The 14,768-nt window shown below is 44.9% G+C and overlaps 1 pseudogene across 1 annotated transcript; it reads right to left on the reverse strand.

Moving 5' to 3' along the window:
• Positions 1–5,152: 5,152 nt before the first annotated feature.
• LOC307064133 (protein FAM170A-like) lies at positions 5,153–12,966 on the reverse strand (annotated as a pseudogene). Its single transcript has 3 exons — positions 12,897–12,966; positions 8,841–9,628; positions 5,153–5,253 (listed from the first exon to the last, which is right to left on the reverse strand). The product of its transcript is annotated as a protein FAM170A-like (transcript).
• Positions 12,967–14,768: the final 1,802 nt, after the last annotated feature.

Here is a 14,768-nt window from a genome sequence, read left to right on the forward strand (position 1 = left end):
GTTTTTAAAGAGACAGCATTCTTCCCTAGCCTCTAAATTTTGACTCCTGCTTGGCAGGGGGAGTGGAGGAACATATTAGGCAGCACAAATGCCTCAGAAGGATCCAGTGCATAGGTCTTCATGCTTTTTTTTAACCCCACTGATTCTTAGAACCTTTTTTAAAATTAATTAATTTTTGGTTGCATTGGGTCTTCGTTGCTGCATATGGGCTTTTCTCTAGTTGTGGTGAGTGGGAGCAGCTCTTCATTGTGGTGCGCAGGCTTCTCATTGCAGTGGCTTCTCTTGTTTCAGAGCACGGTCTCTAGGAACGCGGGCTTCAGTAGTTGTGGCATGTGGGCTCAGTAGTTGTGGCTCACGGGCTTAGTTGCTCTGCGGCATGTGGGATCTTTCCGGACCAGGGCTCGAACCTGTGTCCCTGGCAGGCAGATTATTAACCACTGTGCCACCGGGGAAGTCCCGGTTTTTAGCACCTTTCATATTCTCCTCAGCACTAACCCCCTTGGTGTGCTGCCGCCTCGGGTGCAGCCTTTCAACTTAAGCAAAACTGTACTTTCCAGTCCTTTTCCTGTATCTGATACCTGACTTGTAAAAGCTGTTTCGCTTCTCTGACTTGGTTCAAACTTAACCTGGGATTCAGAATTGTAGAGAATCCTAGAAATCAAACTGAGTTCACCTGTGCATGCATTTCTTGAGCCCTGACAAACTGCTAGGCACTGTTAAAGCTGTGAGCACAGCAAAATGCTTGTCTTTATTGATACTGTGTTATGGTAGGAATGACATGTAATTTTTGAAAGATGATTTAAATAGTATGTCAGAGTAGTCATTTGGTTTTAAATGGGTTTCATTAATGCTAAGTATTTGGGAGTTTAACAGACCATCTCTTGGTTTCTGTTAGTATATAAACCAGAGAACTTCGTTTGTCGTGCGAAAGATAAGCTGAACCATCCTGAGGTTCATTAAAGTCTCATACTGTGTCTTAAGTGTAAAATCTTGAATCTTTGAACAAAGCTTTCACGTGTCCACATCTCTGAATTCTCTGTCCTTATAGAAGAAAACAATCAAAGTGAGTTGAGGGCCGTTCAAGACAGAGGGTCAGGTGAAGAGCTTTCCTGCTGGCAAATCTGGCAACAAATTGCAAATGACTTAACCAGATGCCAAGACTCCATGATAAATAGTTGTCAGTTCCACAAACAAGGTGATTCCCCCTGCCAGATTGGGGCAGGACTCTATTCAAATTTCTGAAGATGAGAACCGTATATTAAATGATAAAGCAGGTGATCCCAGTAGTACTGGAAATGCAAGGTTTGCAACTTTGAGAGCCCAGGATTCTTGGAGGAAAACTTCATTGACTGAGTCACAGAATTATCAGAATAGACAGCAGCAAATTTCCATGAAAAATAAACTGTGTCAGTGTAAAGAGGATGTTGACACCATCAGTTGGATTTCACATCACCTTGATGCTCATGGAGTACACAAGGGTCAAAAATCTTACGGCTACAGTGATTATAGAAAAGATAGCACGAGGGTTTCAACACTGGATCAGAATACTATGATTCACACAGGACAAAAACCTTACCAGTGTAATGAATGTAAAGAAACCTTCACCGATCTCTCCACCTTTGATCTTCACCAGCAATTACACTCAAAAGAGAAGTCTCATGTGCAGTGAGTGTGGAAAAGGCTTCCGTTGCAGCTCGGTTCTTCATATTCATCAGAGAGTTCACGTGGGAGGAAAACACAGTGAGTGTGATGAGTGTGGCAAGGAGTTCAGTCAGAGCTCACAGCTGCAGACTCCTCAGAAAGTCCACACTGTAGAGAAACCCTTCAAATGTGGGGAGTGTGGGAAAGGCTTCAGTCGTAGGTCAGCACTTACTATTCATTGTAAAGTCCCCACGGGAGAGAAACCTTATAATTGTGAGGAGTGTGGGAGGGCCTTCAGTCAGGCCTCTCACCTTGAGGACCATCAGAGAGTCCACACTGGGGAGAAACCATTCAAATGTGACACATGTGATAAGAGCTTCAGGCGGAATTCACACCTTCGGTCCCATCAGAGAGTCCATACGGGAGAGAAACCGTACAAATGTGAGGAGTGTGGGAAGGGCTTCATTTGTAGCTCAAATCTATACATTCATCAGAGGGTCCACACAGGAGAAAAACCCTACAAATGTGAGGAATGTGGGAAAGGCTTTAGTCGGCCTTCAAGTCTTCAGGCCCATCAGGGAGTCCACCCTGGAGAGAAATCATACATATGTAATGTGTGTGGGAAAGGCTTTAGTCGGCCTTCAAGTCTTCAGGCCCATCAGGGAGTCCACACTGGAGAGAAATCATACATATGTAATGTGTGTGGTAAAGGCTTTACTGTGAGTTCAAACCTTGAGGCACATCAAAGAGTCCATACAGGAGAGAAACCATACAAATGTAATGAGTGTGGGAAGAGCTTCAGGAGGAACTCCCATTATCAAGTTCATCTGGTTGTCCACACAGGGGAGAAGCCCTATAAATGTGAGGTATGTGGGAAGGGCTTCAGTCAGAGTTCATATCTTCAAATCCATCAGAAGGCCCACAGTGTAGAGAAACCTTACAAGTGTGAGGAGTGTGGGCAGGGCTTCAATCAGAGTTCACGACTTCAGATCCACCAGCTGATCCATACCGGTGAGAAACCATACAAATGTGAAGAGTGTGGGAAGGGATTCAGTCGTAGAGCAGATCTTAAAATTCATTGCAGAATCCACACCGGAGAGAAACGGTATAATTGTGAGGAGTGTGGGAAAGTCTTCAGGCAGGCCTCAAATCTTCTGGCCCATGAGAGAGTCCACAGCAGAGAAAAACCATTCAAATGTGAAGAGTGTGGGAAGAGCTTTGGTCGGAGTTCACACCTTCAAGCCCATCAAAAAGTCCACACTGGAGAAAAGCCATACAAATGTGAGGAGTGTGGGAAGGGCTTCAAGTGGAGCCTGAGCCTCGACATGCATCAGAGGGTCCACACAGGAGAGAAACCATATAAGTGTGGGGAGTGTGGGAAGCACTTCATTCAGGCCTCAAGTCTTCAGCTTCATCAAAGCATCCACACTGGAGAGAAGCCGTACAGATGTGACAGATGCAGTAAGGTCTTCAGTTGGTCTTCACAGCTACAGTCTCATCAAAGAGTGCACACGGGAGAAGCCTTACAAGTGTGAGACCTGCGGTAAGAGCTTCAGTTGGCGCTCCAATCTAACAGTTCATCACAGAATCCATGCTGCTGATAAATCCTATAAAAGTGATAGGAGTGGTAAGACCATCAGAGAGCCCACACACGAAAAAAGTTCCATAAAATGATTAAAACAAAAGCAACTCAGGTGTCATGTGAATTCTTCCAGTCATCAAGTTCAAAAGGAAAAAAAATCATTTGTTTCATTAAAGTCGGTGTTTCAGCCATAGCTCAACATGTCCCAGTAGTCAGGAGGCCACACGGCAGAGAACTCTGGTAAATGGTGTAGTAAGTTTGAACTTTGACCTCTATTAAATATTAGGGGAGAAGCCTTAGTGTGAGTTTTAGCAGGCCTTGTACAAAAGTATGATGAACATGCGAAAATTTATGCCCGTTACAACGTAAATTCCACGAATGCAGCGACGTTTGTTCTGAATCTACAGTCTGAGCATTGTCAGCTACTTTGTAGGTGCTCGATATTTGTTCAGTTAATGAATGAGGAAAAACTTTTTGAAAATTATGCTGTAATCCCCTCCAAAATTTCATGCAAATTTGTATTCAGAGCAGTTAACCTAAATCTGGCCTTCAAAGTAATTCAGGGAGACAAAAATTTGAAGTGTTAGAAAACCACTCAGTATTGCAATTTGTAATATTAATGTGGCATCGTCCTGCTATGATTAGCTCCATTTGTCTCCCCCCAGCCTCGCTTCAAGTTGGATCTTATCTTGGACTTTGTCTATCTAATATTCTGTGAATCTTATACAGTACAAATTTGGTTATCTTTTGTGACAGTATAGACTTACTGAAAATGGATTGTTCATCTTGCAATACAGAAAACATAATGTTGACCCTTTTTTCAAGAATGTCAAGGCAGAGGTTTAAGTGTCGGAAAGAGTTACTAATGACAGTGACAGAGGACAAACATTTCTTAGTAAATGAACTGATCGTTGGTTTCTTATTCACCACATTTCCGTCTAGGTTTTGATGTGATTGTCTCCCAAGGGTTTTAGCATTACTTTCATCAAGACTTCTTAAGTAGAGAAAAGAGGCTGTTTGAAGTAGATTACTTTTGTCAAGCTCTCTATCTCCTTACTCCTCTCTGGCCTGAGATAAAAAGAAAAAAATTATTTGTTGAAATTTGGTAATTTCATCAAACATATTTATTCAATGACTGACTTGCACACTTTTTCCTAGCGGAGGATTGAAAAATTGATTTTCAAAGTGAAGTTGCTGAGTACATATCAAAACATAGAACGTGCGTCCCTTTGATATAGAAATCATAGAATAGGACCTTATAATTAGGAAATTCAAATAGAAAAGGTGAGTAGCATGTCAATGTTACTAAATTTTGTAAAAGTGAAATATTCAATAGGAATGTCTTTATATTTTAAGATACTTATGTAATAACAGATCTGTTAAAATGATGGCTTAAACTTAATGACAGAAGCATGTAACAGTTTAATGTATTTTAGGTAGGTACATCACATACCTTAATCAAACATGTATGTGTGTGTGTTAATGCATCCTATCATCTGTAAAGGGATATTCACCCTTATGTAAACAGTGGCAAGATTTTCAGGGATTTTTTCCACATTTAACTTCCATATTTTAAATTTTTCATTGAGCATCAATTTTCCAGTAAAATACTGTTATTTTTATAGTAACATAGGTAGTAAAATAATGTAAAATATAATATTAAAAATTACTAAGAACATATTAATCCCTCACAGTAAGAAATCCTATCATCATGAGGTATACATATATATGGCCAAAATTAAGGAATAGACCTCTAGAAATCAGTTATAAAAAGAAAAAATGTATATGGTTATTCAAAGATACAGAATATTAGTCAGTGTAACGGTATATTTATAATTAATGCATTTGAAGTTTAGGATAAATCCATGCAGCCCAGAATATTCTGTTTTAATTCCAACAGTAGAAATTTACACATCCTAGTTCTCCTCCTCAGGCTTCCTTACTGGGTGAATGGATGGATAGCTCGGGGTACCGGCTTGTCCTTTCAAGTGCTTGGTCTGACTGGAGAAGTAGCTGGGTCGTTCCAGACACTATGACACAGAGAACCATTAGCTGTGGGAAAAAAGGAATTTACCCCCCAAAAAACTTTTTAAAATTGTTTACAAAGTAACAGTGATTGGGCAAATCCTGAAGATAGAGAGTGGGAATAGGTAAGTTTTAGAGGTAAAATTTATCAACGATTCCCTGAGGAAAAATGTGCATAGGGAAGAAACCTAGAATGATGGGAACAAGTTGTTAAGGAGGAGGTTTGCATACCATTTCCTACTTCTTAGTCATTTCACTGATGTTTAACACTTACTTGGTTAAAGGGCTTTACTCAGCAAAAGATGTATTTAATGTGAGAGGCAGGTTTCCAAGATTGGTTTCCTAGACCACACCTTCACATGTGTATGTAAAGTCCATGCTACCTCAAATTGCATTGCATTAGATGTCAGAAATCCTAGGGCTTTCTTGTTTGGTTTGGTTTGGTAGATATCAAACCACCAACTCTCAAGGTAATTTGTAGTTTAGTGAGTTAAGTCAAGGGCTGGAAAACTACCTCCTGTGAGCCCAAGCTGGCTCATTGCCTTTAAAGCTTTATTGGAACATAAAAGCTCTTTATTGGCCCATCCATTTATTTACCATCTTTGAGTGTTTCCCATTGTGCTGACAGTGTTCAGTGGTTGTGACGAGCACTGATGGCCCACAAAACCTAAAATATTTACTTTCTGGCCCTTCAGAGAAAAAGTCTGTTGATCCCTGTGGTAAGCCCAAAAGGTTTGTCTCTGTAAGTGAAAGACCACAAGTAGAGCAGAACTTAGACTTGGTTCAGTGAGGATTCCAGAGAGGTTTCCTTTTTGATTCTCATATCTGCCCTTCTGGTTGACCTTGTTCTTTAGTTTGGTTCAAAGACAGTGGTAGCGACTAGGGACTACCTGTTTCTTTCTTCACATTCAATGAAAGATCTGCTCTTCCATTCTTAGTGATGAGTAGTTCACAACTCACTCCCAGTGCATGGCTTCCTCTAACCTTGACTCCCATCTATGCTAAAGACTAAATCTTTAGCTTTGTATCCAGTTCCATTGGCCTTTGTAGGGCCTTCAGTTTCAACTCCCAGTTGATAGCTTGAGCTCGAAATCTATTTTTACCGTTGGGGATTTTCTGTCTTAGCTTTGAGCTTGGCTACATAGCAACACTTTGGGGGACTTGTTATAATCAGCATTTCTATCTTTCTTTCCTTCCTTTTTATTTCTTTATTTTTTTAAGGGGATCCAAAGTCAAATTCAGTCAGTGGCTGAATGACAACACATTGATTCACAACCTTGTAGATTCTCTTATGTCATAGGGCATCAGTGGGAAGGAGTAGAATCCTGGAAATTTGAGGTGGAAATATATGGGCAGATTGCAACAAAGCTGAGGCCTGTGACCTCTGACCTGTGACCTCTTAGTTGAGCCTGCTGTGCTATTAGAAGGAAGTCTGCCTCTACTCTGAGATAGTTTCCTTGCAGGGGACTGTGGATCCTCAAGACTTGCCTCCACTACCTCTCGTTTTTCCAGACCTAGTAATCAGACTAGAGTCCTTGAAATGGGGACGGGAGCAGGGAAGGGGTGGGTACCCACCGGGTATAAAGGATGACCATGAGGAGACACTATCTGCTAAAATAAGGACTTTTATAATTTATATCAATAGAAACCTGAGAAATAATGTGTGTGGATTTTGTAGGTATTGAAGCAGGTGGGAGTAATGTAATATTGGGTTAGGCTGGATTTGTTGATACGAGTGCATTCAACACCCATTCCAGACTCAGCGTGTTAGCTTGGCTACCTGGGAATGCCTTCAACAGTTTGCTCAAATGACTGAAACCTGTACCCAAAGTTAGCGTCTGCTAAAGTCAAAATGCCAGAACTTTCTAAGTATGTTGTAGCAAAATTTCTTGACGTTGGCATGACTGACATTTTGAACTGGATAGCTCTTTGTTGTTGGGAGCTGTCCTGTGCAATGTAAGATGGGCCAGTGGCACATACTCTTCCCTGCCACCCTAGTTGTAACAATAAAAAGTGCCTTGAGGGCTTCCCTGGTGGCGCAGTGATTGAGAGTCCGCCTGCCGATGCAGGGGACACGGGTTTGTGCCCCGGTCCGGGAAGATCCCACATGCCGCGGGGCAGCTGGGCCCGTGAGCCACGGCTGCTGAGCCTGCGCGTCCGGAGCCTGTGCTCCGCAACGGGAGAGGCCACAACAGTGAGAGGCCCGCGTACCGCAAAAAAAAAAAAAAAAAAAGTGCCTTGATACATACACATGAATGTGCACCAGCCACGTGGGGCTCATTCATAACACAGCTCCTTAAAGAAAAAAGTCTCAAGACACTGCCACATATTTCCTGGGAGGGGGGACCAAAAGTGTCCCCAGCTGAGAACCACCGCTGTAGAAGGTTTACAAAGGCATAGGAATGCCAGACCACTGGAGTGGATTTATCACATAAGATCTGCTCACCCAAACCCCCTATGTGCCCTGGGAGGGCTCAGAGGACACGTATTGTTGAGGGGAGCGTTAGCAGTCTTGGAATGCTCTGTAGCTGCTCTTCTCTGCAGGCCAGGAATGAGAGGGAAATTATGTCATAATGGGCTCCGTAAATTCAGTGAGGCTAATGGGATCGTGGGGCATCATTGGTCAAGTGGAAACACTTCATTGGCAGAGATAAAGTGAGCGTGTTTTTCACAATGAACAGCAAAATGAAAGGGCTCATTAGAATGCTTTGATACACAGAGATTTTTTATATTTGCTCATGTGCTATCTCTAGGGCTGAAATAAATGGGAAGTCTACTAATACCCTACTTGATTTGAATCAGGAGAAAAGCTCTAGGTCTGATGAACATGTCTGACCGGAATCAACATGGGAGTTGTGCTCCCTCAGCCAATTCGATACCATGAGTCAGTTCCCATTTCCAGAGCATCTTGAATGAAGGGCAGGCCGGGTCCCCTTGAGGGAGGTTATACCCTGGTTTACTACCAACTATCCCGAGGGTCGTTTCTTCTCCCTGGAAGGGATAAAACAACTAAGGTAGAACAGGAAGAGACAAGAAGCACTCCAAGCTCTGCTGGTCAGGATTACCCTCCAGCGTTGCCTTAATGCTCAGAGCCACACACACCACAGTGAGCTTGGCTCCAGATCAACTACCACGCAACGAAGGTTCTGGAACATTTCCATATCTCGGGGGACCTCATTTCCACGTGACTCTCTTTCATATTCCCCTTTGTCACAGAAGGCTAGGTCCAGTGGTCAGGATGAGATCTCAGCTCAGGCCCAAGGCTCTCAGACCTCAAAGTTCTGGTCCTGCAAGGGCCCCTGTCCTCTCTTCAGACCAGTCCTGGCTCTCTCTGCCGAGAAGGAGCTGCTGGCAGTACGTCCTCTAAGAGTTGAGGTCCATCATGCAGACCCTGAGAAAACTCCTAGGAAAAGGCTCCACCTTCTTGTTGAAGTCAACAGAGCTCAAATTCCTTTGGAAGTGCTGGGTGTGTCCCAAGTTGATGCAACTGCAGAGCCATTAGGTCAACCAGCACATGTGTGCGGCCCCTTCCCTTAGACTCCTCTGGGCCCTCGTGACATAGGCTCAGAAAACTGCCAGCCTCAAGCCTTACCTCTTCCAAGGACGGCCACACCGTCTTGCAGGATCTTCTGTCCCATGAATCTCAGTTGCTGTGTGGAACTCAAAAGAGAGGAAAGACCCTGCCTGCGGGGTCTCTTTGGGCTGGGGCCTTCTTGCTTCGCTTCCTCCTCCTCCTCCTCCTCCTCGTCCTCCTCGTCCTCCTCCTCGGGGTGATCTCGGATTCCACATTGCCCATCAGCTGGGCCATGGTGAGATGAAAGACACGGCAGCTGAAGCCCTCCAGGACGCCGCCCTTCACGTGCTGCTGGAGGATCTCCAAGGAGGGGAAGACCCGGCAGCAGGCCATGCACCTGAAGCCGGTCTCCATGGTCACCATCCAGTCCGGTGTCCTGGCGCTAGGTCTCTCCTCGACGGCAGGTGACCCTGATGGGCTGCCTGGCTCTGCCCTTTCCTCATCCTCTTTCTCCTCCCCAGTGGGCTCACTGTCAGACAGGAGGTTTTCGGTGGACACATCAGAGGGGTAAGTGCCTACTGTGCACGCATCCTCAGGAAGGGTCACTTCTTCTATCCTCAGCTGCTTTTCAGGCAACTCCAAGGGTTTCTTTGTCTTCCAGGAGACAGCGACACCCTTGTTCACTTGTACCTGCATGTAGTATATTTTCATGCCCCTTTCCTCTTTGTCTGGGTGCAGATCGTTCTTACAGGGTGAAGAGGGTGAGGAGGAGACACAGTGTGATGGGGGAGCGGTCTCTCCTTCTTCCTGAACCTGGGCTAGGGGTGCTGTAGGCTGGACAGTGTCTCGATGTGATCTCCGGATTCCTGAAAAAGGAAATTAAAAACATAATAACATGCATGGGCCATGCCGGAACCTGAGGGAGCAGGTGTGGTAGACAAGAGAGGGACATTTGCATGACGTAGCTATGTCGTGAGCTTGGTGTCTGTTGGCCGTAGGACGCAGTGGTGTATCTGTTGTCATGTGTGGGCTTTTCATCTGCGTGTTGGGGGATACTGGAGCGGTGTCTGTATACACGAGTGTGGAGTACAGTGGTGAGGGCTGTGGTATGTGAGGGATGCGGATGGATGCGTGTACGACGAGGAGTGTGAGTTTGGGAATATCGGTGGTGCATTCCTTGTGGAATGGGGCTGTGGTGCAGGAGGAGAGCACTGTGGAGCACGTGCTTGGGGTTCATGTGTACTGAGAAGGGCTGTGCCTGGAGGGCGCATGTGTGTGTGAGCTGTGTGGACCTGAGCTGGATGTTGCTGCTCTCAGGCTGGAGGTCTATGATGCAGAACTCTGTCCTTCTCTGCAAGCAAAGGCAAAGGGAAACCCTACATTTTCCTCTGAAGATGCTTAATCTGGTCCCTCTTCCCTCCACCTCAACCCCAGACGTTTCCGGCCCCTGCTCCTTGACTTCCCCACCATGGTAGTACCAGGATTCTCACCCGCCCCCCACCCCCGACTCAGCTGGGATCCACGCCCTCGTAACAGCTCAGCCATCCTGCCCAGGCTCCTCCACAGAGCCCTCATCACGTCTGATGACCCTGGGTTTCCTCTCAGCCTCCCTGGGATCTGTGTGCCTCCTGCCTCACAGCCAAGCACCCCCTCTCCTGAGGAGCCCCACGCCCTTACCAGCGTAGATGAGCTTGCGCTGAGAAGAAGCACACGAGAAGTGTTGAGGGGCAGAGGAGACCTCCCCTGCCCCTGGGCTGCAGCCTTGGGCCACCACAGTGGATCCAAGGTGAGGGGGATCCTCTTGTGACTTCGAGATTCCTGAGGGAGGAATGAAAGGCTCAGGCTGGGTTCATCAGTCCTCTGTCCAGAAGTATTTACCGAGTGTCTGGCACGTGTCAGGTGCAGTGAATACACACAGTTGAGAGTGTGGTTCCCAGTGGATACTCCAGGATTTAATTCCAATCAGTACTTACTCTGTCACTGTCTAGTTGGTAATGTAGGCCTCGGTGGTGACTGTGAGTGTGTGGGAAGAGTGAGTGATGTGTATCAGTTAAGTCTGTGGTAAGTGTGGGGTTGGCATGGGGAGCACAGTGCAGATGTGTCTTATCTGTGTCTGTGGCCTTTGTGTGCATGGTTTCTGTTCACAAGTCAGGAATTCTGGGACATGTAACTTTTCCTCATTACATGGTGTGGCTTGTATTTATGGTGTGTGTTCATTCATTCATTCACCAAGATTCATTAAGCAGCTACTCCTGTGTATCTGGCACTCTTCCATTGTTCTAGTCTCTGGTAATGCTGCACATTCTAGTAGGGGAAGACACAGACTAAACAAAAATACAATAAATATATAATACCGGAGCTGGTGGTAAGTATATAAGGGTTGCCAGACTAAGCGAAGAAAAATACAGGGCACCCAGTTAAATTTCAGTTTCAGATAAACCCAGAATAATTTTTTAGTGTAAGTATTGCCATGCAGTATTTGGTATTACTTACTTTTAGTGTATGTATGGCCCATACAATATTGGGGACATACTGATACTGAAAAATTACTTGTTGTTTATCTGGAATTCAAATTGAACTGGAGAGCCCATATTTTATCTGGCAACCCTGACATGGGTTAGTGAGACTGTGGTTTACTGTGGTTTGTACAAAGCGGGTCTTGCATTACTCAAGAATGTGTTATAAGTGTGGTGTGTATGACACGTGACTGGTTCTTATAGAGGTATTTAGCGATGGCTAAGGTTAGCTGTGTTTGTGCGAGAGTTGAGGAGATACATATATATATATAGTGTGTGTGTGTCCTATATATATAGTGTGTGTGTCTATATACATACCTCATCTCCAGCGTTTGGTGTTGGAGGACAGGATTGTGATACAGGTGGGTTGTATGAGAACGTAGTATAGGAGGGATGCGTGTATATACCTCCATGTGCTGTGTGTGGTTTAATACGGAAGTTATATGTGGGGTGTGTGATATTTTTGCTATATCAGAGTGTACATGGGTGTATGAGTTACTGTCTCATAAAACACCCCTAACAAGAATTCTGCATACACTCTTACATACGCCGAGTGTCACCCAGGTCCAGGCAGGGTGACAAGAACTTTACCACGCAGACTTTATATCTGATAAGCACTCTACCCCCATTCATCCTGCTCTTCTCAGCACTACCACACACACACACTCACACACACACACACAGGAACATAGAGAAAAATATTCTGAATGGTCAGGGGCGGTCATTGCCTTCACCAGCCTGTCCCAGCCACTGCCTGAAAATCTGCCTGCTGTCTAGACCTCCATTCTCAGGGCCCATCCTACAGTCTCCAGGGTCCTGGGCCTGGTAGGAGCTACTGGGCTCTAATCTGGGGCAGAGACGTCTAGCTGGAATTCTGGGGTGACCACCCCCGCCGAGGGCAAGCTACTCGCGTACATTTAATGCACGCAGGCACCACGTGGGCCGTAGCTCTCAGAGCTCCCCGCAGGACCCTGAGGCCATTTCTCACCCCTGCCCACGCGGTCTCAGTCTCTGGAAAACCCTTCCCTTCCCTTGATCTCCTTTGGGAAATTCTTCCTGTTGAAGGAATAAAACCTCCTTGCTTTCAATATGACACCATCCCTAGACAAACAATCTTCTTTCGAAGTGCATTCCACTTGTCCAGATACTTTTCAACAGGGCCTTCAACTCATGGGGCTTCTCTTTCCACTTTGGTAAAAGAGGCCAAGCAACTCATGGGTCTCTCTCAGCATCCTTGCATCCTTCACATCCCCCACCTCATGACCCCAGGGAAAGATCCAAGAGAATAAGAGAGAAATCGGGGACTGAGAAAAGCTGCACCTCTAGGTCTGTGCAAGCAGGATGCAGCCTGCTGTGAGTCCGACAAAGCTCCAGGCCCGGCTGCCCCAGGAGAGAGTCCTCAGACCAGCGGAGCTGACCTCCCATCTCCCAGGGGGCATCTGGCCGTTCTGTGCCATCTCACACCACAGGGACCCTCCGGATGGATACGGCAGCATCAGTGAGACAAGGTCTCTCGCTCCCTGCTTCACAGGTGACACGTTCTCAGTCCCCCCCCTTCCTAGAGAAGGTTCAGTTTGGCAGAAACCCATGTGCCCCAGACAAGTTGCCCCCCACATACCTCCTCCGTTCTCGGCAGTTTCCTGGGACTCTTCATTTTCTAGATGTTTCCTCTTTTGTCGCCGTTTCATGGTACCAACTAGAAGTCTCCCGTAGAAGATGCCTCAAGAGATGTCCAACTCCTCCTCTTCCCAACAGGTTGGCCCTTCTTGGCTATTGGGCAATCCGTTGAAATGATTCAATACAAATAAAAATAGTCAAGTCTCCTAAATGGCTGAAAAACTTGTACCACTTAGTGAACCAGCAGTACTGCCTAGTGCTCACCAGGGCTGTTAAGTTTCCAAGGTTGCCAGGCTCACAGCAGGATTCTGTGACCTCAGTGATGACATCAGAGCATTCTGTGGACCTAGGTTCAGCACAGTCTCTGCAATAGCACAGGCCCTTTTTTCAAGAACAATTCCTGTTTCCCAGCCGAAGCTTTCCCGTGAAAAGGAAAGGTTCATACCATATCTATTATAAATTGTATCATACCGTATCTATTATAAAAGGAACATTTTGATTGGAGATCTTTTAATGTCTTTTATATAGAGATTTAATATGAATATTTTAAATGGTCTCCAGTTTCCCTGTGGATTATTGACATTTTAAACTCTGCACTTCAATTTTCCCTCAATACGTGTAATTTTGTCACAGTTATTTCTGTACTTAAAGATGGGGAACTGTATAATTGATTTCTTCATTTTTTTCCCATCTCTTTCCAAGGTACTGCATTTGATTGTGTCTTAGGGATGAGTGAAAAATGCTAGTCCTTGAGTCAGGACATTGGGCCCTTTACCAAGTAACTCAACCTATCTGGGCTTCAGCTTCTGTATGTGCGATCAAGAGGCTTGGACTAGCTGACTTTTCAAATGCTGTGTTTCTTTGTTTCACTCTCACTTACTGATCTGCTACTTAAGAAGAGGGTCTGTTCTCATAAAGTAGCAACAGTCTTTTCCTAACCTTGGGTTGGGCGGAGTTTAACTGTTCGTACTCAGTTTGTTCGTTATATTTCCTTCTACGTATGCTTAGGTCTAAATAATTTATATGGCTCTTGTGACAATTTTTAGATCTTATTTGTTTCTTATTTTCTTTTACAGTTTCTAATTTGTTATCGCCAGTGTAGAGGAGCCTGATTGACTTTTAAAATTTATTGATCTTGTATGTGTGTGCCCTGTTGAACCGTCTTTTTAGTTCCTGCTAGTTTATCTGTGGGTTCTTTTGGGTCTCCTAGATAAATGAGCATATTAAATGTAAATAATGTGTTCTTTGGATAAAGTTTATTTTCTTGCCTCTATATATATAGAAGCAATATGTTGAATTGATTTAAACATTTAAATACTTACATACCTGTTATCACAATCTAACGTTCTTGATCTTATTTTCTTTCAATCAATATTATGTTTTCAAGATTTATCCACGTGAATCCATATAGATCTAGGTCTTTGATTTTTGACTGTTTGCTATTATTTCATCACCTGCGTATAGCATCATTTATTTTCCATTCAAGCATTATTGGACAATTGGATTGTTTCCCTCCCTTCTCTAGAATAAGCAATGTTTCCTAGAATATCCCTGAAGATGTCTGACAGTCGAGAAGGGCCAGTCTGCCCGAAGATTCCTACTTGCTTTTAGCCACCTTCCAACAGGCCATCTCCAGCCAGCAATTTGAAGCACAGATGAAATAAAAACTCCCCCAAGTGTGGAGATCTTAGGAGCTTCCTAGAAGGTAGGAGGTTAATGATAGGCATCCTGCTGGGATCCCAGGGGAGTCTGAGCTGGCCTGAAGCTCATCTTCCTCCTCCACCTCTCAAGAGAAATGTGGAGGAAAGAACACTTCCAAAACTGTGAGTAGGCAGAGGGAGAGAGATTGGGGGCCGAAGCTGCAACTGAGGTC

Source organism: Hyperoodon ampullatus (assembly GCF_949752795.1).
Source record: "Hyperoodon ampullatus genome assembly, chromosome: 15".
Lineage (NCBI taxonomy): Eukaryota > Metazoa > Chordata > Mammalia > Artiodactyla > Ziphiidae > Hyperoodon > Hyperoodon ampullatus.